The sequence below is a fragment of the Dipodomys spectabilis genome, unplaced genomic scaffold, assembly GCF_019054845.1.
Source record: "Dipodomys spectabilis isolate Male_0828 unplaced genomic scaffold, ASM1905484v1 ptg000054l, whole genome shotgun sequence".
NCBI classification, from domain to species: domain Eukaryota; kingdom Metazoa; phylum Chordata; class Mammalia; order Rodentia; family Heteromyidae; genus Dipodomys; species Dipodomys spectabilis.
Window position 1 is genome coordinate 25,072,266 of NW_024870731.1, and position 24,461 is coordinate 25,096,726.

Genomic DNA, 24,461 nt, shown 5'->3' on the forward strand with positions numbered 1-24,461 from the left:
GGTTCAATATGACAAGAGCATAATCCAAAAATATGTTATCATGACAAACATATGAGGTCTGTAGCCCAATTGTGAATCTTTTTTTTTAAATAAGTTTTTATTGTGAAAATACCGTACAGAGGGGTTACAATCATATGAGCAAGGTAATGAGTACATTTTCTTATCAAGCATTATTGCCTCCTCCTTTGTTTTTCCACTACCACAACTACATTCCCCCCCTCCACACACATTCCCCCACCTAAATTGTAAAGTTCATTTTTTGACATAGCGTCTTGTACATATCATTATTGCAATGGGTAAATCTGTATTCCTATTTAAACAATTTGTTTTTTTCCCTTCTGCTCCCCAAATTATACCAACATCAAATACAGTGAGAACAGAGGTTATACCATGGGGGGTAGGACACACAAAGCAACAAAAAAAAATCACATGGTCCCTTATAAATACATTAGAAACAATAACAAGAAAGAAAAAACCACTTGTGTCCTTATCTTGGGGTTCATTTGCTTAACATCATTTTATCTGACCTTTACTGCTTGTTTCAGATATATACTAGTTATTGCAAATAAGGGAAACCATGGGAACCTATGTTTCTTTGTGCTTGGCTTACTTCCGATTGTGAATCTTAATCACCAGCTGGGTGCTGGTGGCTCATGCCTGTAATCCTAGCTACTCAGGAGGATGAGATCCAAGGATTGCAGTTCAAAGCCAGCCTGGGCCAGCAAATCTGGGAGACTCTTATCTCCAATAAACCACCAGAAAACCAAAAGTGACTCTGTGGCTCAAAGTGGTAGAACACTAGCCTTGAGCAAAAGAAAATTCAGGAACAGTGCCCAGGCCCAGAGTTCAAGCCCCATGTCAGAAAGAAAGAAAGAAAGAAAGAAAGAAAGAAAGAAAGAAAGAAAGAAAGAAAGAAAGAAAGGAAGGAAGGAAGGAAGGAAGGAAGGAAGGAAGGAAGGAAGGAAGTAAGGAAGGAAGGAAGGAAGGAAGGAAGGAAGGAAGGGAAAGAAAGAAAGAAAGAAAGAAAGAAAGGAAGGAAGGAAGGAAGGAAGGAAGGAAGGAAGGAAGGAAGGAAGGAAGGAAGAAAGAAAGAAAAGAAAGAAAGAAAAGATTGAACTAAAGTAGACAGAATTCCTGTCATGTACTTTTTTCTCTTGAGGGTACATTTCACAAATCTGAGTGGCAAGAATATAACCTCCAAATGGTATCCAGGTGGTTGTTAAGTACATCAAAGGCAGGCAACTCAGGAAAGGATGAATGGCTGTGAAATTCAAGTGTAATGGCTTTTGATGTAACTGAAAGGTTAGGGATAAATGGGACTCTCCACGCAGAAGAAAGGGATGCAGGCGACCCCTGGCAGAGGATATGGTGTTACTGCGGATTGCCTCCCGAGGTCTCCCATCTCATTTACGACTGTGGGAATGAGGTGCCAACAACACCTTTCTAAGAAAGACAGCTTGTTCTTAGCATTTCTTATCAGAGAAGCTTGAATCTGTTCTCTGTTGTGTGAACTTGGACAAAATGTCCCCATGTCTAGACTTCAGGTTCCTGTCTTTTACTAGATCCCATCCAGGCTCAGAATTCTTCTTTGATTTTATTTTTAGAAACTCTTAAATGAATCTGTCTCCAGGGCCTTCTTCCACACTGTTCCCTGGCATAGAATGTTCCTTTCTAACTCTTCTAAATAGTAAGGCCTCCTCCTCTTGAGATTGTTCCTACTCTCCTGGGTTTTGTTAGGATCCCATAGGTCATAATGCTCCTCCAGAGTGCTCTATTCTTCTGTTATGTTTCTCTTTAATCTACCAGACCCCTGAGGCTGTGGATCATACCTACTGTGATCCCAGTTGCAAACCAGTTTCCAAGAAGACGGCCTGGACATTGTAAGTTCTCAATATTTTTAAATTAATGCATTATTGATCAACACAAAGAGATGGTATGCTACATTTCATCACAACCAAGTGCTTATTAATAATAAGCTTTTTATTTTTTTAAGAATGATGCTTAGGGATAGCTCTTTCAATTTTTATTTGTACCTGTGTGTGTGTGCCAGTCCTGGGGCTTGAACTAGGGGCCTGTGCTGTCCTTGAGCCTTTGTGCTCAAGGCTAGTGCTCTACCACCTGAGTCACAGCTCCACTTCCAGCTTTTTGGTGGTTAACTGAAGAGAAGGGTTTCATGCACTTTCCTGCCTAGGCTGCCATTGAACCCCAATCCCCATATCTCAGCCTCATGAGTAGGTACGATTATAGGTATGAGCCAGCAGTGCCCAGCTATAACTACTTTTTATTCAAAGCCTAGCCATAATGGAAAATCACCTAATAAAATTCCTATCTCCCCCTGTCCTTCCAAGCCCACATTCTCTAGTTACTGCAGCATTCACTCTACTGTGTCATGGTAAGTACCATGAACTGGTACCGACTTATCTTTATAAAGCTAAGTTTTAGATAGACATTTGCTTTGCCTCCCTAAGTGCATTTGTAAGTCAAGTAATGGGTACCCACTGAGTATCAGCTTTATACTACTCTGTGGATGGAAGGACATGGCTTTACTTTTTTCTGAATCTGAAGGTCACTTGTGTTAATATCACTATGCATCCCCATTACCAGATATTGTACATTCACTATATGCTGAATATAATATACATGTTGAACCTGTCTATCATCTATCTATGATCTAATTCAGCATATATATGTTATATAATAGATAGCATATATTATATAATACATACAAATGCACAAGAATCCTATAGAGTAGACCCAATTCGTAACTCTCATACAGATGAGAAAGCAGAAACAAAGAAAGATTAAGTAGCTTGCCCACAATCACATAGGAAGCTAGCGGCAGAGTTAAGATGTAAACCTAGATAATTGGGGTTAAATTCTGTTTTCTTGTCTCCTGGGCTAGCCTCCTTTGACTTTGTATACATAGTCTCAAGGCAGCAGCAAAGTAGTCATTCAGATGTGCCTGATTCTAGCACTTTGGTTCTTAATGGCCATGCCCCTTGCTCAGTCCTGAACTTTGCTGCCTCTTTCCCAGAGCCTTTTGTGTGTGAGCACTTATTATAAGTAATCTCCAACTCCATTAGGATTAACAGCTCCCCTGCCTAACTAAAATGCACTATCAATAATTAATATTTGCATAATGTTAAATTTATTATGGAGAAGAGAAGACAAAAGATCCAGAAATGGTACCAGACACTCTCCCTTCTTCAACGTCTGGCATTAGTATCTTCCAAGTAGAATATTAGGTTGCCTGATTCCAGGCAGTGAGAGTCAACTTTTCAGAAATAATATTGCTCTCGGTTTCAGAGGCAAAAAGCAAATCGATCTCAGGTTACATCATTGTACACAAACTATCCTTTTTCATCTTACATTTGCCCTTTCTGAGGCATGACCACATCGTTTCAACCTTGAAACAATGCTTGAAACAACAGCACTGTGTGTATGTGTATGTCTGTTTGTGGAATTTTGTAAATATGTTATCTTTCCTGCATACTGGAGCATCACCCAGGGAATTGAGCTGCAATTTCTGAAGGTTAATGCCAGAACCAGGTTTGACAATGTGTGGGGTGAGGACTTTGAAATCTGTAGTGTTCACAAACCAAAAGCTGCATTACTCTTACTTTCCCTGCAGTCCAGGTATGCCCTGGCTGCCTGTTGCTCAGCTCAAGGAGAAAAAAGTAGTCTTCCTTTCTGTAAGGTGGTCACACCCCAGGGCTCTGTTTGCTTACTGTGATACATTATAAGCAACATTCCCTTTTGCCTTTATTCAACTTTCATTTATACAAGAAACTGATGAGGTAATTATTCCTAGAAAAATGTACTGAAATGCCACCTTCAAGTTTTTTCTTGGCTCATGCTCATTTCTATGTTGCCATTCATATAGATAGATAGATAGATAGATAGATAGGTAGATAGAGATAGAGATACCGTTTTAAGTGCACACACATACACACATATACTATAATATATAAGAAAATGCAAAAATGAATGGTATGGTTCTTTAATATTAATAATATAATTTCATACCTTATATTTTAAATACACACACATATATTGGATACTTGTTCGTTCATTACACATAGAACTAATCCACTCTAATATTTGGCAAATGTTCCCATGATATTTCAGCTGATCAGATGTTTCCAAATTTTACCCCTCCCCTACTCTCACACACGCTGCCTTGTGCAGGTCTGAGAGTGTTATTCTAGGGTACACATTAAGGAATAGACTTGCTGAGTCATGGAATATACAGGTCTCCAAGGCAGCCGATCACTTTATATCATTCCTGTCACTTGGAGTGATTGTTTCTGTATGTCTTTGTGAAACTATTGCCAATGTCCTTCAAGTTTGCTAATTCAATAAATTATAATTGGTATTCTTTTGTTATCTTGTTGTTACTAAAAGTGTTTCTGTTCATATGATTTTTTCATTTGCCTACTTAATACTTTCTTACTGATTTATCAGAGTTCTTTCTATGTGATATTTACCTATATATGTGCTATACAAAATGCATGATATATTGCATATTTAAAACATATAGAATCCATTACTTTGGGTGGGGGGACGAGGTCATAGGGCTTGAACTCAGGGCCTAAACATTCTACCACTTGAGCCATAGTGCCACTTCTGGCCTTTTCTGAGTAGTTTATGGAGATAAGAGTCTTACAGACTTTCCTGCCTTGGCTGGCTTCAAACCATGATCCTCAGATCTCAGCCTTCTGAGTAGCTAGTATTACAAGCATAAGCCACCAGTGCCTGGCTTTACTTATAAAACATATATATCTATATCTATATCTATATCTATCTATCTATCTATCTATATCTATCTATCTATCTATCTATCTATCTATCTATCTATCTATCTATCTATCTATCTATCTATTAATATATATTTTCCCTTTCAGAACAAAGTCTCAGGGCCAGCCTTGTGGTTATGTTAGCCAATACATTTCCCCCAAGTCATAGCACTAACACATAGTAGATACAAAATAAACATTTGCTCAGTGATCAAATGAGCTTTGGAATCAGATACACCAAAGTTAAATTTTAGCTGTTCCCCTTTCCCAGTTAGATGACTTTGCCCAATATTTTTTAACCTTTCTTATCTTAACTCTTCAATACATATTGTAATTCTGTTTCTGGTTACTGGTCGCTGCTTTTTTTTTGGTCAGTCATTGGGGCTGAACTCTGGGCCTGGGCACTGTCCCTCAGCTCTTCAGCTCAAGGCTAGTGCCCTACCACTTGAGCCACAGCACCACTTCCGGCTTTTTTCTGCTTCTGTGGTGCTGAAGAATCGAACCCAGGGCCTCATGCATGTGAGGCACACGCTCTACCACTGAGGCACCTTCCCAGCCCGGTTAGTAGAAAATGTAGAAAGTTTCACTCACAATGAGATCCTCCTACTTTTGTCCCACACAATTGCATTATATACAACTCTGACTGTAATTTATCTCTTGTTCTTGCTTGTTAAAAATTGGTCAATTGCTAAATGTGGATGCTGAATTCTGTAATTCTAGCTATTCAGGCAGCAGAGATCAGGAGGATTGTAGCTCAAGGCTAGCATGGTCGTCTCAACAGAAGAGAGAGAGACAGAGAGACAGAGTCAGATAGAGAGACAGACAGAGACAGAGATAGAGAGATAGAGAGACAGAGAGACAGAGAGAAAGCTGGGCATGGTGGTGTGTTTCTATGATCTCAGCTACCGTGGGAAAATTATGGTCCATTCTGGCCTGGGCAAAAAGAAGAGTCTATCAAAAGTGACTGAAGTTGAAGGGCCTGGATGTGTCGCTCAAGTGATACACCACTTGTCTTGCAAACATTGTAGCTTTTAGCCCAATCCACTACTGCCACTGCCCACCCCCAAAATGGGCACTCACATGTCCTTTTTTCTTCTTTTTCTTTGCTTTAAGATGGTAACATCTCCTACCTTTCCAGCAAATAACTCTTTTGTTGTGGGGCCTGAACTCCGGGTCTGGGTGCTGTCCCTCAGCTCTTCAGCTCAAGGCTAGCGCTCTACCATTTGAGCCACAGTGCCACTTCTGGCTAATTTTTCTTTTTGCTTATGTGGTGCTGAGGAATCGAACCCAGGGCCTCAGGCATGCAAGGCAAGCGCTCTACCAATGAGCCACCTTCCCAGCCCTGAGCAAATAACTCTTACCCTTTCTGGATCAGAGGAGCAATTCATCTTTCTTCCAAAGAAAAATGCTCCCTAGCTTTCCCCGGGCCGTGAGAATGCTAAGTTACTATAGGTCACACTGTCAAGGTAGAAGTAAACAAAGCTGAAAGCCCAAGTGTCATTCCGTTCAGAATCATTTCTCCAGAAATTTAGCTTAAGAGAATATAATTAGATTCAAAGAAACCGAATGCCTTAAGTAACCATGCTTTACATTTTTACTTATTTATTTTACTAATAGCAAAATTTAACCACTGAAGTAATTCTGAGCATTAGCATTCATTTTTTTTCAACTATCTCCTATTTATGGGCCATATTTTTAGTTTTTCAGCTATCTTCTATTTAATCTAACAAATACAAATCAATATAAACACTTTAATCTTGCAAGGTGTGTTTATTATACCTCTGGTAATCTCCACCACTGTATAAAGGGCAGTGTGCTCTTTTAGCTCACTTATGATGGGTCATAATAGGTTTAAAAATCCTAAGATGGTCTCACTTCAGCGCCTGTCCACAGACCACCAAAAACTCTGATGCCTGAAGGGACAAGACCTAACAATTGTGGCTTCTGGTCAGGATTCCATGTTACTCTAAGACGTAGCTCTTGATTATATCTTTCTTTTATAGATGTCAAAGTTACTGGAGTTAACATTACCAAATGCAATTTATATATTGCTCCTTGCCTCTCACAAATTATTTCCCTATAATAAATTTCAACTAGTGGAACTCAGTCTCTTTGTAATTCTTTGCATTGGAATTGTTGTAGTGTTTTCTGAGAAGGGTACTCCTCTTCAATACTAGGACAGCAGGTACAATAATATGAACAGTAACAGAAAGACTAACTTCCCTTTATTGAGTCTATTGAGTGCCTTTTATGTACATTGTTTTACCTGACTCTCACAGCAACTTTATAAGTAGGTGACATGATTATGCCCATTTTCAGAAGGAGATGTTGGGATTCAAAGAATTAGGTATATCATACAAGGTCATATAGCTCATGGGTGCTAAAGCTGTGTTCTCATTATCTGTGATATAAAAGTAGTAATAACAAGCAGTAATAGATGGCATGCATTCTATGTTTCATATATACCACATATGATATACATGCACTCTATAGTATATGTATACTGTCATTGTCCAGGTACATAAAGCCCTGTTACTATGCCTTTATTGGCACTGTTAGACTTCAAATATTCATTTTTATTTCTATTTTTCATTCTCATTTTCATTTTTCTCATGTAATGGGTACAGGTTTATCCCCTTGACATCTTTGTTTTCCTTTTCACTAATTTTTTATATGAGCATATTTTTCTATTTTACAGATTCTGCTATTAAAATTGTAGAAGTAGATAGGTTCTGTCTAAAGTCTAGCTTTCTGCTTTAAAAAAAAAAAAATCTTCCTGGGTGCTGGGAAGGTGGCTCAGTGGTAGAGCGCTTGCCTTGCATGCATGAGGCCCTGGGTTTGATTCCCCAGCACCACATAAGCAAAAAGAAAAAAAGCCGGAAGTGACGCTGTGGCTCAAGTGGTAGAGTGCTAGCCTTGAGCTGAAGAGCTGAGGGACAGCGCCTAGACCCAAAGTTCAGGCCCCACGACCGGACCCCCCCCCCCCCAAAAAAAAATCTTCCTTTGCCTCAGTTTCCCTATGTAGTAAAAGGATTAAAAAGTGAGAAGATGTAATGCAATTCCAAAGCCATAACCAGCAGCCTAAACCTGTTAACCACTACCTGATCATCACCTGGTCATGGCCACACACCATGTGACTGCAGTCCTGAATATATGGGCAGCTGCTGCACTGCACTGTGCTGTATTGTATTGTGTTCTCCCCTTCGTGGGGCTAATCACACTCAAATGCTGAAGAGTCCCTGGTATGGTATCAGTTCCACAGTTAGTTAATTTCAGAGTTAGTGATCCCTCTTCCCGAAAGTGCTTGAAATTACCATTCAAATCAGTGATTCGTGCATCACATAAGGCTCTTCTAGATCTTAAGTCTTGGAAAAAATGTGATTTCAAGAGGTCCCTTTCTGACAAAACAAGTTTTAGAGGAGCGAACTCTCAGGAAGTAAATTATAAAAGCAACTGTATGAGCTAGTCAATATCCTGTGTCTAGGTGGAGAAAAGAGAAGTTTTCCATCACTCTTTCCCAAGACATCCTAAAGCATTACCCCTTTCAGAAACAATATTAGTTCAGGCATCTCCTCATTTTCAGCCAACATCTTTAGTTCCCAGATTGACAGCATCCTTTTTCTTCACATGTCAAGAGCACTCCTGGGTACCTGTCAGGTCTTCAGTTTGAAAAGATGTATGATGGAAGGTTGAGTTCCTCCTCCAGCTCAGGAAGGAAATCTCAGCTGAGGAAATCTAACATCGAGGAAAGCAGTAACATGTAAATATTTCATACCTGTGTTTTATTTTGTTTTATTTCCTGAGAGCCTTTTGCCTGAGAGGGCCTTCCAGCTTCTTGAATACTAGATATGGAATAAAGGAAAACAGCCTTAAGGACTTGGGGTGGTCCTAGAAGGTATTAGGGAGTAAGAGAAGAGAAAATACCCACAGGGGGAAGCAAGGTTTTCTTGAAAATACCCACAGGGGGAAGCAAGGTTTCGTGATGTTACCTTGGACTTACTATGTGTAATGGAGCCAAACACTTAACTTTTCTCCCAAGTCATGGATCCAGAAAATAGGAGAGTTAAGTCAAATTTTTAAATGAAGTGCAACCCTTAAAAAGAATCTTAGCTGGAAATCTGATATATAAGACAGATATATGTCAAGATATTGATTAACACTAGAACTGAGAAAACTGGAGTTCTTCCTATATGACCTCACTGTCATAATATTCTTTTGCTCCTTCTTCATTTTCCATCTATCCTCTTCTTTCTAGAAGCTTCTGAGGCACCTTTGAGAAACACTGAGTTCCAGAGGATCACAGTTATGGAACAGTTCATAATGTCATCTTACTAGTTCTAAAATCCTGTGATTTGTGAAGCCAGGTCAATGTCAGGGCACCTGATATAGTATCAATAGAAAACTATCAACTTTGGGATTAGGCAGACTTGGGTTTTGATCTGTTTCCTGTCATTCGTTAGCTTTGAGACTCAATAATTCAGTTACCTTCACTATAAAAACTCTCTAAAAGAACATCTAAAAAAAGGCTGGGATATAGGTCAGTGGCAAAGTGCTGGCCTAGCAAGTGAAGCATCTTGGGCTTGATCCCCAGTACCAAAAAGAAAAGACCAAAAAATATAAAAAATATTACAGCCCCTAAAAAAGCATTCAAGAGATAATTATTCTCTTTTCATTTATGTCCCAATGATTTTCTTTGATGAGAATGAAAGCTGGTCTTGAGATAAGCCTGAACATAGCTTCAGCAAAGAAATCATCTAAGCACAAGACTTGCTAGTGCCTTTCTTCTTGTTGTCTTCTTAGTGAAATACAGTGTATCAGCAATCTACTGCTGCATAACAAATTACCCTCAAACTTGAAACAACTGTAGTCATTTATGGTCTCACAGTTTTCTCAGGTGAGGAGTCCACAAGTAGCTTAGCACAGGGTTTGCATGAGACCACAATTCAGCTAGAGCTACAGTCAACTGAGGAGATGGGTGGTCTACTTCCAAGATGGGTTTTTCATGAAGATGGCAAGTTAGGGCTAAAGTTGGCAAAATCTCAATTTCCTTACCTCATGGTCTTCTACAGAGAGCTGCATCTATATGCCTACAGCATGGCAGCTGATATTCCCCATAGCAGATTTCCTGAGGACACTCAGCATCTTTCTGGAGATAAGCTGAGAGATAACCCTTCTGCCACACCACTGTACTCATTTGGAGCGAGTCACTAAGATTAGCCCACATTGAAAGGAATGGAATTGGGCTTCATCATAGAAAGGTGAGAATGTCAAAGAATTTGAAGATCTATGTTAAGCCACAAAAGGCAGGTGCTAGTTATCATTGAGCTGAACAAAATAAGGGAGAGGTAATTTCTCAAAACAAAATAAGGGAGGTTATGGGAAGGGAAAGGGGAAGCACAACATTTATCATCATCATCATCATCATCATCATCATCATCATCATCATCATCATCATCATCATCATTATAGTGCCTTAGATTGAGCTCCGGTCCTTGCATATACTTGGCAGGCACTTTACCACTAAGCTATAGCCCAAGCTCTAACTCATTAATGAATAGGACTAGTGTCAGTGTATGTAAGAGCTACAGCAGACAAAATGACATGATAAACACAATGGTAGCTAGTGTGAGTCTGCCCAGAAGGAAAGCAATATTGTCATTAGAGCCACCAATGATAGAGGCAAAGCAGGGATACAGTAATGAAGGGTAACACACACACACACACACACACACACAAAAGATTTAATTATAATGTTGACTAAGAAGAGGCCTCAGAGTGGGAGAGGGTACATAAAGCCCACAATGCTTTGAAATCTATAATGTAGGTGAATAAATGGAGAGAGAGAAAGAGATGGAATTTTTGCACTTAGGAAGGTATTATGAAGAAATCTGTGAGTGGAAGTAGAGCAAAGTGGCAAAGCAAGCACTGGAGGAGATAATTGGATTTGTTGATGGGTGGCCTGCAGGTATGTGTGCACTCAACAAACTGGCCAGGAATTAAATAAATGCTTGATGAGAGCTATTCAGTTAAGAGCAGGCAATGGCCACAGTCAATTAGAAGTGAGAAGGAAGAATGGCGATGGTCATTATGTGTCCTGTCAAGTAGGACTGTATCAAGATGAAGCTGGAAAGGCCACAAATCTAATCACAAGCCATCAGTGTCCAGGCTTCACTATCTCTCATGCTGTGACAGGTGAACCAGCCTAAGGATAAAGAGCAAGGGGTAGAAAACACACAATAAAGCATCATTACCTGCATGCTGGCATATGCAGGTGGTTGTGTAGAGTTTTGAATGGTACTAACTGGACATTTTAGAGATGCATGCATGTGTCTAGCCTAAGACAGAAAATAGACTATGGACCCAGGTTGCCAACAAGAGAAAAGATTGTGATAGTCTTTCAGAAGATAGAATAGCATGAGAGATGAGAGAATACCCCTTGGAGATGGCATATGTTTGGTACTGTGACTGTCTTACTGCTGGATATCACTGGTTGAGTGTACATCTTTGCAAATGTGGCTTAGACAATCTTCCTGGGAATCAACAAAACAGCTGATACCAATTTGTCTACGATAGGGCCAGCTGTGGGACCAATTTTTCTGAGAAGTGAGGGACCCAAGAGATTAAGAAAGCACTGGCATTGTCCATTCTCTGGGCAATCTAGAGGACAGAGTAGTCTCCAGCTGGCTTATCCTAAGACACTTTACTCCCTCAAGAGAAAAAGAGCCCCTGAGATTCATCCTTAATTTCATGAGCTCAAGCTCATGATTGAAGTGTATCATTGCAGAGAATGGAGTTTTTCTCTCTTAAAGATTGAATCAGAAGCAGGAAGGAGAGATTTGAAGAACCATCACTTTCTGGATAGGTATTACTGACACTTCAGGCTAGATAATTTTATTTTATTTTATTTTTTTTGTCGGTCATGGGACTTGAACTCTGGGCTTGGGCACTGTCCCTGTGCTCTTCAGTACAAAGCGAGTGCTCTATCACTTGAGCCACACTGCCACTTCTGGCTTTCTAGTGGTTTATTGGAGATAAGAGTCTCACAGACTTTCCTGTCCAGGTTGGCTTTGAACCGTGAACCTCAGATCTCAGCCTCCTGAGTAGCTGGGATTACAGGCATGAGGCACCAGTGCCCGGCTTTAGATAATTCTTTATGGTGGAGGCTCTCCATTGCACTGTGAGATGTGTAACAACATTCTACACTAAAGACACCAGAATTCCCACCTCAAAGGCAGAATCCACTCCAGATTATAAACAACTCCTAGATTATCAACCACAGATGGTAGGTATTTACCAGGAATCCCAGCTACCATTTCAAAAATAAACCATGAAGGATTCTGGAAAACCAGTCCTTTGTCATTATATCTGTATTGATTACTCTGTATGCCCAAACCTCAATTAGAAAAGGGACAGACTAAAAAACATACAAAAAAAAAAAAGAAAGAAAAGAAAAAAGAAAAGGAAAGCAATGCCACTCTTCTTACAAATACATTTTGTTCTGGAAAATAGTTACATCCATAAATGCTAATATATTGACATATAATTTGATTTTTAAATTAATAAATTTCTTGTAAGATTAAAAAAAAAGGGACAGGTTATTTGTAACTGGGCATAGCTAAGGAGGCCTTTCCCATTATGATGTCTTCTGGGAAAGGGAGGAATGTAGGTGTGGATGATAGCATTCACTCGGAGAAAGAGGCTTAGCTCAGTTCCAACTTTAAGTCTTTACTTTAGCTAGCCTTTCTCTCTTGAGCTCTCTTCCCTTGGATCTGTGCCTGGTTACTTCCTTTATCAAACAGACATCATTTGAATGCTACTCTTTTTGAAACTGCCCAACCCAAGATATTGCACCTCCTCATACCCCTTTTATTCCATTAAACTAGTATATTTTCTTCATTCTATTTCATCTCTGGATTGTTTTCTTCACTTGAAGACATGCTTATTTTGTGTCTCCAGACACCTACTATTAGTCCAACTGGGGCCAGAGCCTTTTTATTATTAGTTTTTGACTGAACTACTAATATATCCTTAGTACCTGACATAGAATGGAAGCTCAAGTAATGTTTAGCACAAACAAAACATGGCATCCTTGATGTAGTCAGTACATGTGTGGTAGTGTTGCAAGTGGAAAAGTCTGCGGTGTTATGAGCAAACACAACATGGATACCTATGCTGTCCTGAAGCAGGAAGGGGCACTTTCTAGAGAAACAATAGGAGCATAACCCTAGAGAAAACAGCTTTAAATCTAAATGTGGGAGTCTTTGGCCAAAGGAAGAGACTATGACAATTAAAAAAAAAGCAACATTAATTACATACAAATCCTCACAATAATACCCCGAAGTGTGTCTCTTTGCTGGATACCATTACCATTTAACAAAGGAAAGAACATACATACTTTGTATGTTCTCCCAAGGTCATATGGTTGATGGAGCTGACACATAACACAGACGGTTCTAGTGTCAGAGCTTACACTCCTAACCTTTATATTAATGTAAAAAGGCAGAGGAGGATCCCAGGAGCTGAGACAAAACATGATTCTGGGAAGCTGAAGGAGCCCAGCAGGCAGTATGCAGACAGAATAAAGAAGGAAACCAGCTAGAAAGGATTCAAGTCAAGGAAGACCCCATTCAAAGATCAGGCCCAGGCAAACTTCAGAGGCAGGACTAATCAGACATTGATAGGAATATTAGCATTGCTGTGATCCATAGGACACATTTACTTTCTTATGACTGCATCCAAAGTGATCATATTTAGAGCACTTTTCACAGTAGCTGTCCTATCTCTAGCCACCGTTTACAGAGAACAAAAACTGAGCCCAGGTGTTTAGGATCCTGGTTTGTTTTATTTTATTTTATTCTTTTTTAAAGAAAAGACAACAGAACATTCGTTTTTTGCTTTTTGTTTTTTAAATCCTGGAATAGATGGTTTGTCCAGCTGTAGATGCTCTAGAAAGGAAGCTGAATGTTAATTAGATGTCAACAGTAATTATGGTGATTATGTTTTTTGAATAGCTATTGGGAATGGCTGGATCTACATCTAGAATGTGATGTGAATGACATTTTAATAGTTTTTAAAAGAAAAAAAAGAGCAGCTTGTTACTAAGGAAATTACAGTGAATAGAATTATAGTAAAATAGATTTCTTAACAAAGAACTGTAACAATGATAATATTCTCAGATAAAGCGTGTAGTCAATATTCAGAAAAATAATGACAAACTTTTGAAACAGAAAAGTCTCTCACTTAAAAGGAAATCAATTATCTTACAGCTTTATTTCAAGGTTTCACTAGAATATTTTAGTCTACATCTTTTAAATTTTCATAGGCCTAGGTCAGACTACAGCTTTTATAATGCTATCCTTTTCCTAACACTTCAATTATGTGCTTAATATCTGCTACTGTAACCTATATGATAACCCATCCTATATTTTAATTAAATTCCTTTATTTTCAAATACAAGTCACAATATGAAGTGTCAGTATTTAAGTCAGTGTTTATCTTTTTTTTTTATTCTCAAGAATTACTTTAAGTCAGTGTTTATCTTTTTTTTATTCTCAAGGATTACTTTTTACAAAGGAAAGAACCATAGTCACTTGATTTGTTTAATAAATATTTTGCTTCATGCATTTAATACATGTTAAATAAATCTCAGGCGCAAGGCAAGATGGACCTGCCCTGTTGGTCTGGAACTTTAATGTCCATAGGGGAGAGGAGCACTATAATATTTGTGGTGAGAAATTATTGATGGCAATACGGGTGAACATACATTTATTTCATCATTCATATGCTTTTGGGTGTCTCCCACATGCTGTCATCATGAGCATTGAGTAGCTACAGGAATCCACTCCAGCATTTGGTGACATTCCTATAGAACTGGGCCAATGTCCATCAGTATTAATGGCTCACTATCTCAGCTAATCCAGTCTAGGTGACCTTTGTTCCTTCCCTTTCCCAGGTGACTACATACCCAGCATGTGACAATAAACAAGAGAATGTTTCTGCCTTTAGCTCTCTATGGGATGGGTCTTCATCACTTAGAGGAAAATGGTGAACCCTTGCTGACCATGGGAATAATCTGTAGAAAAGCACAAAGCTATGGACACAGGGAAAGCATGCAGCACAAACCACAGGAAGGCTATATGGAATGCAAAGGAAAAACAAGTTAAATGGCAGATACAAGGCACAAAGGGTGACAGAGAGCAGCTTCATTGCTTGAAGCTGTGGCCAGAAAACAGAAGATAGAAGAGACAAAGGCAGATAAAGTATGTTTAAATGAGAAACAGGGTGTGGTTGTGCATGCCTGGAATCCCAGCTATTCTACAGGTAGAGGTAGGAGAATCTTGGGTTTGATGCCAACCCCCTTCCTCTCCCCAAATGAGACCCTATCTCAAAAACAAAAAAAAAGCAGTTGCCTACCAAGTTCAAGGCTCTGGATTCAAGTCTCTCTAGTAACAGCAGGGATTGGAGGATACTGCCTAGAAAATGAGACCTTCACATTAATCCTTGAGAGGGATCCCTGGGGCAGCTGAGTAGCCTGGTTTGGTGGACTACAAGGTAGGAAACAGAGAGAGAGAGAGACTGTGGGGAAACATGAGCTAGCCTTTGCTGGGGAAGAGCATGTATGGATCTCTGAAGAGCACACAAAGTATCGGACCCCACAGAACTTTGTTGGCTGTCACTTGAAGGCTGTGTTTCTAGAGAACATTTCAGTACAGTGTTATTTCCAAAACAACAGCTAAACAGTAAGGGCGATCAAAATAACAGCACTGGTTGGGTGTTTATTCTCTGATGGACATTTGGTTGGCGTTTCTCAGTCAATTTTTACAGCACCCTGGATTTTGAAAGTTATTAATTTTATACCTTCGGCTTTAGAAAACTGACAGCCAACGAAGCTGAGCTTCTCACCCAGGGTCATGTTAATAGGAAGTGACACCCTTGGGGCATGAGTACTGGCAGTGTGACTGCAGATCCCATGTTCTAAGCAGAAATGAATATTTGAGAACAGTAATGTGATTTCTATGAATCTGTAGCATATAAGAGAGAGTGATTGAGTGAAAGAGAGAAAGAGAGAGAGAGAGAGAGTATACTTGCCAGGACAAACCTCTGTGTTTAAAAATAAGGCTTATGGGATTGGGAAGGTGGCTCAGTGGTACAGCGCTTGCCTTGCAAGCATGAGGCCCTGGGTTCAATTCACGTAAGCAGAAAAAGTCAGAAGTGGCACTGTGGCTCAAGTGGTAGAGCGCTAGCCTTGAGCTGAAGAGGTGAGGGACAAGGCCCAGGCCCAGAGTTCAGGCCCACGACCGGCAAAAATTAAATAAAAAAATAAAATAAAAATAGGCTTGTTCATTTGGCTGTAGAGAATTCAGTGGCTTGAGGCAAGAGAAAGCTAAAGGAACACATCAAATAATTAGCCGAGGAGCAAGCTTGGGGTAGGGATCCAGAATCTTCTCCATACCAGGAACTGGTGCTCAGGTTTTGTTTTTCCTCACGGTGGTGGGTGCACTGTGTGGATGTAGTATTGTTAATCCTCCAAGAACCCTGCATGGAAGGTTGTGGGGCTCAGTTCTATGAACTCAGAGCCAGAGATTAAAGAAGGGGTGCCTTTCTATTTGAGGACACTCAGGCCCAGCCTGATCTCAGCCTGGCTCAGATTCTCTTTCCAGAGCATACTACTGCCTCTATACGAGAAAAGGAACATGGCAGGTACACATTTGGAGAGGAAAAGAAAATTCAAGAACTAGCAAAGAAGCAGGCAAACCTTACTGGCTATAGAATTTAGAGCTTGGGATCTTACAAACCAGGCTTATTAGAATGATAGGACTTTCTTTTCGAGTCCTTCTCAAGTTCCTTGGTAGCAGAAGGGGGGTATTTTATTAACTTTAGTGGCTCACATTGAACTCTACCACAATTACAAGTGGGTATCAGAACATAAGTTCCAGTCTAGAAAGTTTTACTGCTGATTGAAGTGATTTGGTGGCCTTTGGATTGTTACTGATTGGTCCATGTTGAATACTTGAGCCTCAAAGGCATGTTAGCTCATCCCCAGACTTCTTAGATGTTACTGAGATCCACTTGTCCTAGTCTCAGAACCTTATAATTGGAGGGCTGAAAATATCTAATAGGTAAAATAGCACAATCAGGTTAAATGATTTGTCTGCTTCCCAGGGGCAAAATTGCACCTGGCGGTAACACTTGTATAGGATTATTTCCATTACATCTTGCTTTTCCATGGAGAAACTGCATGAACCATTTAGGACTGAGGCAGTAATGAGGCACTGTTGCCTAGATTCAAAGTGGTTGTGGAGTAGTAATGCTGTGTCCCACTGACTTCCTTTTCCCTGTGACTAATGCATTCCATCTGTAGCAAGCTCTCAAGAAACATTTGAATGAATGAAGGCTAGCAAGTTAGGAACTGCTCACTGCTATGAGGGAAATGTGTGACAGAAGTCAATGTATATTCGTCAAACCCATAGATGTTAGAGGTCCTAGTGGGTTCAGATTATCTTAGTTACGTGTTTGACATTTAGCTTTCATGACTTCAGTTTTCTCCTCTACAAAATGGAGGTAAATACTTCTGGGAAATAGTGTGGGAAAATGCTTACGTAACTTGTAGTTAATGCTAATAGTTCTTACTTACTACTTATTTATCAGCATTAATAGCCTACAGGTAAAATACCTCACTTTGTAGTCTTGTAAAATTCTCAAATTATATATTTCAAGAACAATAAAAAGAACAGAGTAGGGCTGGAAAGGTGGCTCAGTGAAAGGTGGCTCAGGCCTTGCATGCATGAGGCCCTGAGTTCAATTCCTCATCACCACATAAGCAGAAAAAGTCAGAAGTGGCACTGTGGCTCAAGTGTTAGAGAGCTAGCCTTGAGCTGAAGAGCTGAGGGACAGCACCCAGGCCCAGAGTTCAAGCCCCATGACTGACAAAAAAAAAGGAACAGACTAGACAAAAATTGTTCCTTTGACAACTGATCCAAAGGTGTGATCATACTGGGTATTACATAAATGATGGGGTTAATAGAAGGGGTACCCAGGAGATGCATTGTAACTCGGAATTGGTGCCTTTGCTCCCTTCCAAGTACACATGCGAGGTTTTCTATTTCATACTTCATGTTAATCTTTATGGCCTGTGCTTTAGAAAGCTAACATACTCATGGAGTAAAAATGTCCCCTTGTATTAGGGCTCTGTGAAGCCACGCTAAAGAGCATCTTTCCATTGAGTCAGTCACTGGTGACTTTAGGAAACTAGCTCCTCAGTATGGAGATGAGAGGCTCCAGCTAATGACAAAGGGAATCTGTTGACTCCATCTTGGCTTTATTTTGCCTGGTTTATTAGGGTTCTCCAAAGAAATAGAAGCAATAAGGATGGATGCACAGACTGACAAATAAAGAGAGGAGATTCCTTTTGAGGATGAGCTGATGAAGTTACAAACACTAAGAAATCCTGTGATAGGCCATCTGCAACCTGGAGAATCAGGGAAGCCCATGGTGGAACTCTCAGTCCAGGGTTGAAGGCTTCACAACTGAGGGGAAGGGTGGGAGGATGGACTTCTAGGGTATGTGCTGAGTTCTAAAAGACAGAAAACCTGGAGTTCTGATGTCCACAGACACAAATTATTGTCCCAGCTCCACTAGAAGTGTGTGTGTGTGAGAGAGAGAGAGAGAGAGAGAGAGAGAGAGCACAAACACATTTATCTTTCACCATTCTTTTTTGTTCCATCTGGGCCCTCAGTTTATTGGATGGTTCTCTCCCCACTGGATGACAGCACGTATTTAGTTCAGTGATTGCTGATTCAAATTCAAATATCACTCTTTTCTGGAAACACTTTCATATACACAGGAGAAATCATGTTTACCAGCTATCTGGGTACCCTGTAATCCAGTCCAGTTGAGAACCTGCAATTAACTATCAGCTCCTCCCAGTGCATCTTCACTGTCTCTGCTCTTCACTGCTCTTCTCACAAGGTCTTTCCTTTCTGATCCTACCGTCAGGCCCCCCTTTTCCCCTCCACCCTTAACCACTCCTCCAAGCCTTGTGACTTTTGCCTTGTCTCTTCTAACAGGCTGATCAACTTGCAGCTTGCTTTCTTCTTGTTTTATGATGGTCAAAGCCTAAGCACTTTCATCCCTCATTCGTGCCTCAAACTTTTCCATTTTCTTTCTCAAAAGCCCTTTCTTCTTGCCACAAAACTCCTTGTATATCAAGAGCTATGGCTTTGAATGCTGTTGTTTCTCTCATGGGCTTGAAGAGCATATTGTAGAATTCAGGAAAAAAAAACTAAACATCATTTTTTTTTGTTTTCTTTACCTTTCTACCTGAAGTGCCCCAGTCCTCCTTGAGGCAATGCGTGTATCTGGCAGACAGGAGGAGAGATCGATGGAGGACTGGAAGGGAGACTGATGCTTTGATCATATCTTGCTTTATTCATCCAGTCATTCTGAGGCTACTTTCAAGTTTCAGCAAGTTGGCTCCCAGCTATGATTCAATGTGGATGTGGATCTCCGGGCTCAGTTGCCTTGTGGAGATGTAAATTGGGGGCCACAGTGGTAAAGTTCTCCTGAAATTTATACTCCTCACCTCATAATGTTCCTTGGTACTCCCCAAAATTGTAAACAATTAATCTTTAAATACATAGTGGGTATATATGATGTGTGTTTCATTTAGCTTTTGCTATAACCTCCTGGGTAGAGGCTATAAAAGTCCTTCTTTTAAAGAAAAGGCAACAGATTCATAAAAGTGAAGACATCATTTCTGCCACTCATCACATATTTTGAGCTCTCCTTTTAAGCCTTGTCCCATTATTTTGGCGTTGTGTGTACATACATAATTTACCTTGGAAGTGATGTATGTCCCTTCTACATGGACACTCTGAGAGAAGATGCTGCTTACCACACTCTCTTCCCTTGTTCTCTGACTATATTCTGCACATGGCAAACTTCATTCACTAACATCCTAGACCGAGGTGGCATGGACCAGTCTCAACCATTCCTCAGTGGACACATAGCCACATACAAGAAAGAGAGAACTTTACTTACTGTTTCAAACCACTGAATTTTGCAAGTTGTTTGCTCAGTCTTGTTAGTGTGAGCAAAAGAATTATTGGTCTATTTACTCATCCAATAGATAATTCAATAGATAATTACTGATGATTTACTATCTCAACAGATACAGATATGGGGTATTTGCTGCAGGGATGACTCATAATACTTGTCTTTATAGCCACTGATAACCAACCAAAGTGATGAACTTAATTAGAAGATGATGTTACATTTCAGACTGGGAAATAATGCCTTCTACTGTCTCCAACAGAGATTTCTAGGATGGCTTGCATTTAGTTCTAAAAAATCTTTCTGGCTCTGAGTCCAATATGTATCAAACTACATATAGAAGGCCATCATCCTGTGGGTTTGTCATTTCAGACAGGATAGATAAAACACAATGAAGTCCGCACTGATAGAAGCACTGAGCAAGTTGCTGAAATTTTAGCCATAATTCACTGAGTGGGGATGAGCTATGATTTCTGACTACCTAATACTTTTAAATACCCTTGATTGGTCTCCAAGATGGAAACCCCTGAGACTCACCTCCAGCCTCCTCTGCAAATAGAACATGTACATATGACCATCTCCCACCAACCAGATTCACCCCCACTAGGACTTTGACTTAGAAATGATCAATTGGAGGAAGACAATTTGGAACCACCTCCATTTAGCTAGTGATGTGCAGCTTTGCTTTGGGGAAGACAATGGCAGGGATGAGTGTCGCAGGAGCACTCCCTCCGTGAGTGCCAGTACCAATGGAGGGGGCAGCAGCATTCATTTCATTAGACTAACTTTGCAACATGATTTGGGACATTATTCCTGGAAATCTGGCATCCAGCCCAGTGCACTTAACCTCTCAATATCTGTGAGCTACTTGTATCCTTTTAATGGACTTGTTTTCTGCTTAATCAGCCATTCTGTTTCTGCTTCTTTAACTAAGAACCCTAATTGATTCAGTGTAAAAGATGAACAGCAACAACAACAAAAGGCTCAAGTCAGATCCTGAGAAAAGATAACAGTAAGTGGCCAATCTCAAGATGTGTGGGTGGATGAAGAATCAGTGTGAGAACAGAAGATCAGAGAGGATTAAGGGTTGAAAAGGAAGTGAGCTCCAGGTCTACTTTGTTTGTGTGGATGTGGGCAGCATCCTTCTGTTGGCCCACATCCTAATCTGCTCATTCAGTCATTCAACAAATATTTATGGAGCACAGAAGGTGTGCCTAGCCCCATGGTAGGCAGTGGGGGAGATCTTGATTGATCAATCAAGCATAAGCTCAAACCCGCTGCTGCTAACAGCTTTAAGTAATGGGACATCTGATCATAACAGAGTGATCACCCTCACAGAAAAGCATGTAATTACAAACTGCTAATAAGAGAAAGTTACACTCGAAGTACATAATATGACTAAATGTCGGAAGTCCGGAAAAGCTTCCAGGGAAAGGGATTTTAGAGCTGTGATCTGAAGGGCCAGAGAAAGCACGTATTGGAAGAGAGCAAGAGAACATTCTAGGAAACCTAAACAGCATGTGCGAAGACTGGAGCTACCTGAGTTTGGCACACTTGGTAATCTGCTAGGTTTAGGAGCTGGAAGTGAAAAGATGAGAATGGGGTGAGGTAAGGTTGTAGTGATGCTGAGTAGTCAAGGAAAAGTCCTACATTAAGGCCAATGACAAGTTTTGCTCATTTTCCTAAAACTAATAGGCAGTTAATGAGGAGTTTCAAGTCGTGTGAACACACTGTTAGATACATATTGGGAAACACCACGCTGACTCTCCTGGATAGACAGGTTAGCAGAGAGGAATGAATACAAGAATGTAAGTTTGCAAGCTACAACAATAGTCTAGGCAAGAGTAGCTTGCTAGATCAGGCTGAGGGCAGTGACAAGAGAATTCAAAAGAAGCAGCGTGACATTTACGAGATGAGCCTTCATAATGACTTAGATATGGGATTCGGATGATTCTGCCTTGGACAATTGATGTAATAACCCTGGTCATTACATGTTTTCGGATTGGAGTGTCATTGGAATATTGAAGAGAAGGCAATGACTGATCTAGTAATAAACTGTATGTATTTAAAAATGGATCACCTCCCCACACACAATAGACTTTTTGTGTATTTTTTCTGTACATTCTACTTCCATTTTTAAACTGAGCCCACATCCCAACTTTTTCCATCACTTAGAATTTGCTTAATTTGCAAATTAATACTACAGAAAAACCAAGAAGTTCTATTTTAGAAGATCTTTGATGTTATCAGAGCCTGAAATACTGTTCATCTGGGCCCTACTTATCTATGTCTGCAGTAGCAATTCCATAATTTCAAAAGCCCATGTTTCCAAAGCTGTGCATCCTTATGACAACACCCTTCACACAAGGTTTAATGACTATTTCTCAAACCAATGTCTGAAAATGACCTGCCTCTTCCTCTTTGTTCTTCTTTCTTGCCCCATTACCTTTATGCTCCTTAGCAGAACAATTCTCTTCATCAGTGTTCTGGATTCTTAAGCCCTTTAATCTCCTCCCAAACAGGACTGTCTTCATTATCATTCCCTATTGTTTCCTTTCCATGAACTGTTAACTCTCCTCTCATGAAGAAAATAGTTATTGACTTTCCAGCTGTAAGCCAATTTACCTGTTTCCAATCCAAGCCAATTGAAAGTTAATTAATGCATATAGTATCTATATTCATCCTGTTTTTAATTAGCATGAATTAGTTGTACAAGGAGAAGTTATTTTGATTTACATAGTGCATCTTGTGCAGTTACCCCCATCAGTCTTTTTGCCTCCTTCTCTTTGCCCTATACCAGACCAGTCTCATCATGTTTCCATGTTCCATTTTCATGCATGTACAGAAAGTATTTTGACAACATTTTCCCTCCTTCCCCTCTTCTTTGAATCTTAAAATCAAGATCTGCTGAAGCTACAATCTGGCTAATCCACATTGATAAACCCAAAATTAGAGCATTCATCCATTTGTTCAGTGCACTTTTTTCAAACAAATAGAGAAGCACAGGGTACTGACCCAAAATAGTTCATAGCATGGTTAAGAAGTGTTGAGTTGGAGGCATGGTTCAAGTGGTAAAGCACTAGGCAATGAGCAAAGTAAGTGTTAGATACTTAGTTTAAGTTCCAATCAGAAAGAGAGAGGGAGAGAGAGACAGACAGACAGACAGAGACAGACAGACAGAGAGAAATGTAGAGGTCAGGACACAAGCATAATCAAATATGAGTATTGAAAGAATATACTGGATTCTTTTTAAGGCCATCATTTTTAGGGTTGAGGTTCATGCATGAATTATGTTGTAAGAAAGGGAGTCAATAATGCAAAGCCTGGCGATCACAGGAGAGCACACTGTGCTTTTGGAATCAACAGCATTAAATATGACTGAATCCAGCTAGTTGAAAGTGGGCAGTAATAGAAGACAAGTTTAGAGACTTAGAAGATGATGCAAAGAGAAATGGGACCCAATTTGTGTTTCTATCTATAACTGCCAGAGTCATGGTGGATTGTTTAATAAGAAATCTGAGATGCATTGCTCAAAATCTATACTTTCTATCAGCTTCTTTGTGCAGGTGGGTTTCATATTTAATAGGCCCTTTACAGTTCCAAATGTTCATATAATTAACTTATCTCATTTGAAGCAAGCTATTGGAAAAAAATCAACAATCAGAGTAGTATTATGTTTTATCCTTTTCATGGCTAAATTAGATAATGATCACCAAATGGCATTTACTTGCTCACTCGTTAGAAACCATAACATAATCTTTCCAGTTAAATAAGCATTTTCCTGTCACAAAGCAAATTGGACCAAGGAACAGAGCATCTTGGATCTCCCTTTAATTAATACAAACATGCATTCTATGGCTCACTGAGGGTAGATTGTAGGTAGCTTGAACTACAATCAACTATTATTTTTTTGTCACAATTTGCAAAAACTTCAGAGGGCCAATGAGTATGCCGAGGTCAAAGTCTAGGTTTGTTTGGCATTAATTTAAATGAGTAAATAATTGAGAAAGGATTCTAAGGAGTCCTTAGTGGCATGCATAATGTCTTAACTTGGTCCACCTATAAAGCAAGGGTCAGTACGTTATAAATACCTTAAAACCAATAGCAAGAAAGAAAAAAACCACTTGTGGCCTTATCTTGGGGTTCATTTCACTTAACATCATCTTATCTGACCTTTTCTGCCTGACTCAGACATATACTAGTTATAGCAAATAAAGGAAACCATGGGACCTATGTTTCTTTGCGCCTGGCTTACTTCACTTAAAATATTTTTTCCCAAGTCTTTCCATTTCCTAACAAATGGGGCAATGTCATTCTTTCTGATGGAGGCATAGAATTCCATTGTGTATAGATACCACATTTTCTTGATCCATTCATCTACTGAGGGGCATCTGGATTGGTTCCACCTCCCCCACAGTAAAACACCTGTCTTCACTGTATTTGATGTTGGTATAATTTGAGGAGCGGAAGGGGAAAAAAAACAAATTGTTTAAATAGGGATACAGGTTGACCCATTGCAACAATGAGATGTACAAGATGTTATGTCGAAAAACGAACTTTACAATTTAGGTGGCGGGGCGGGGGGGGGGGGGGGAATGTAGTTGTGGAGAAGGG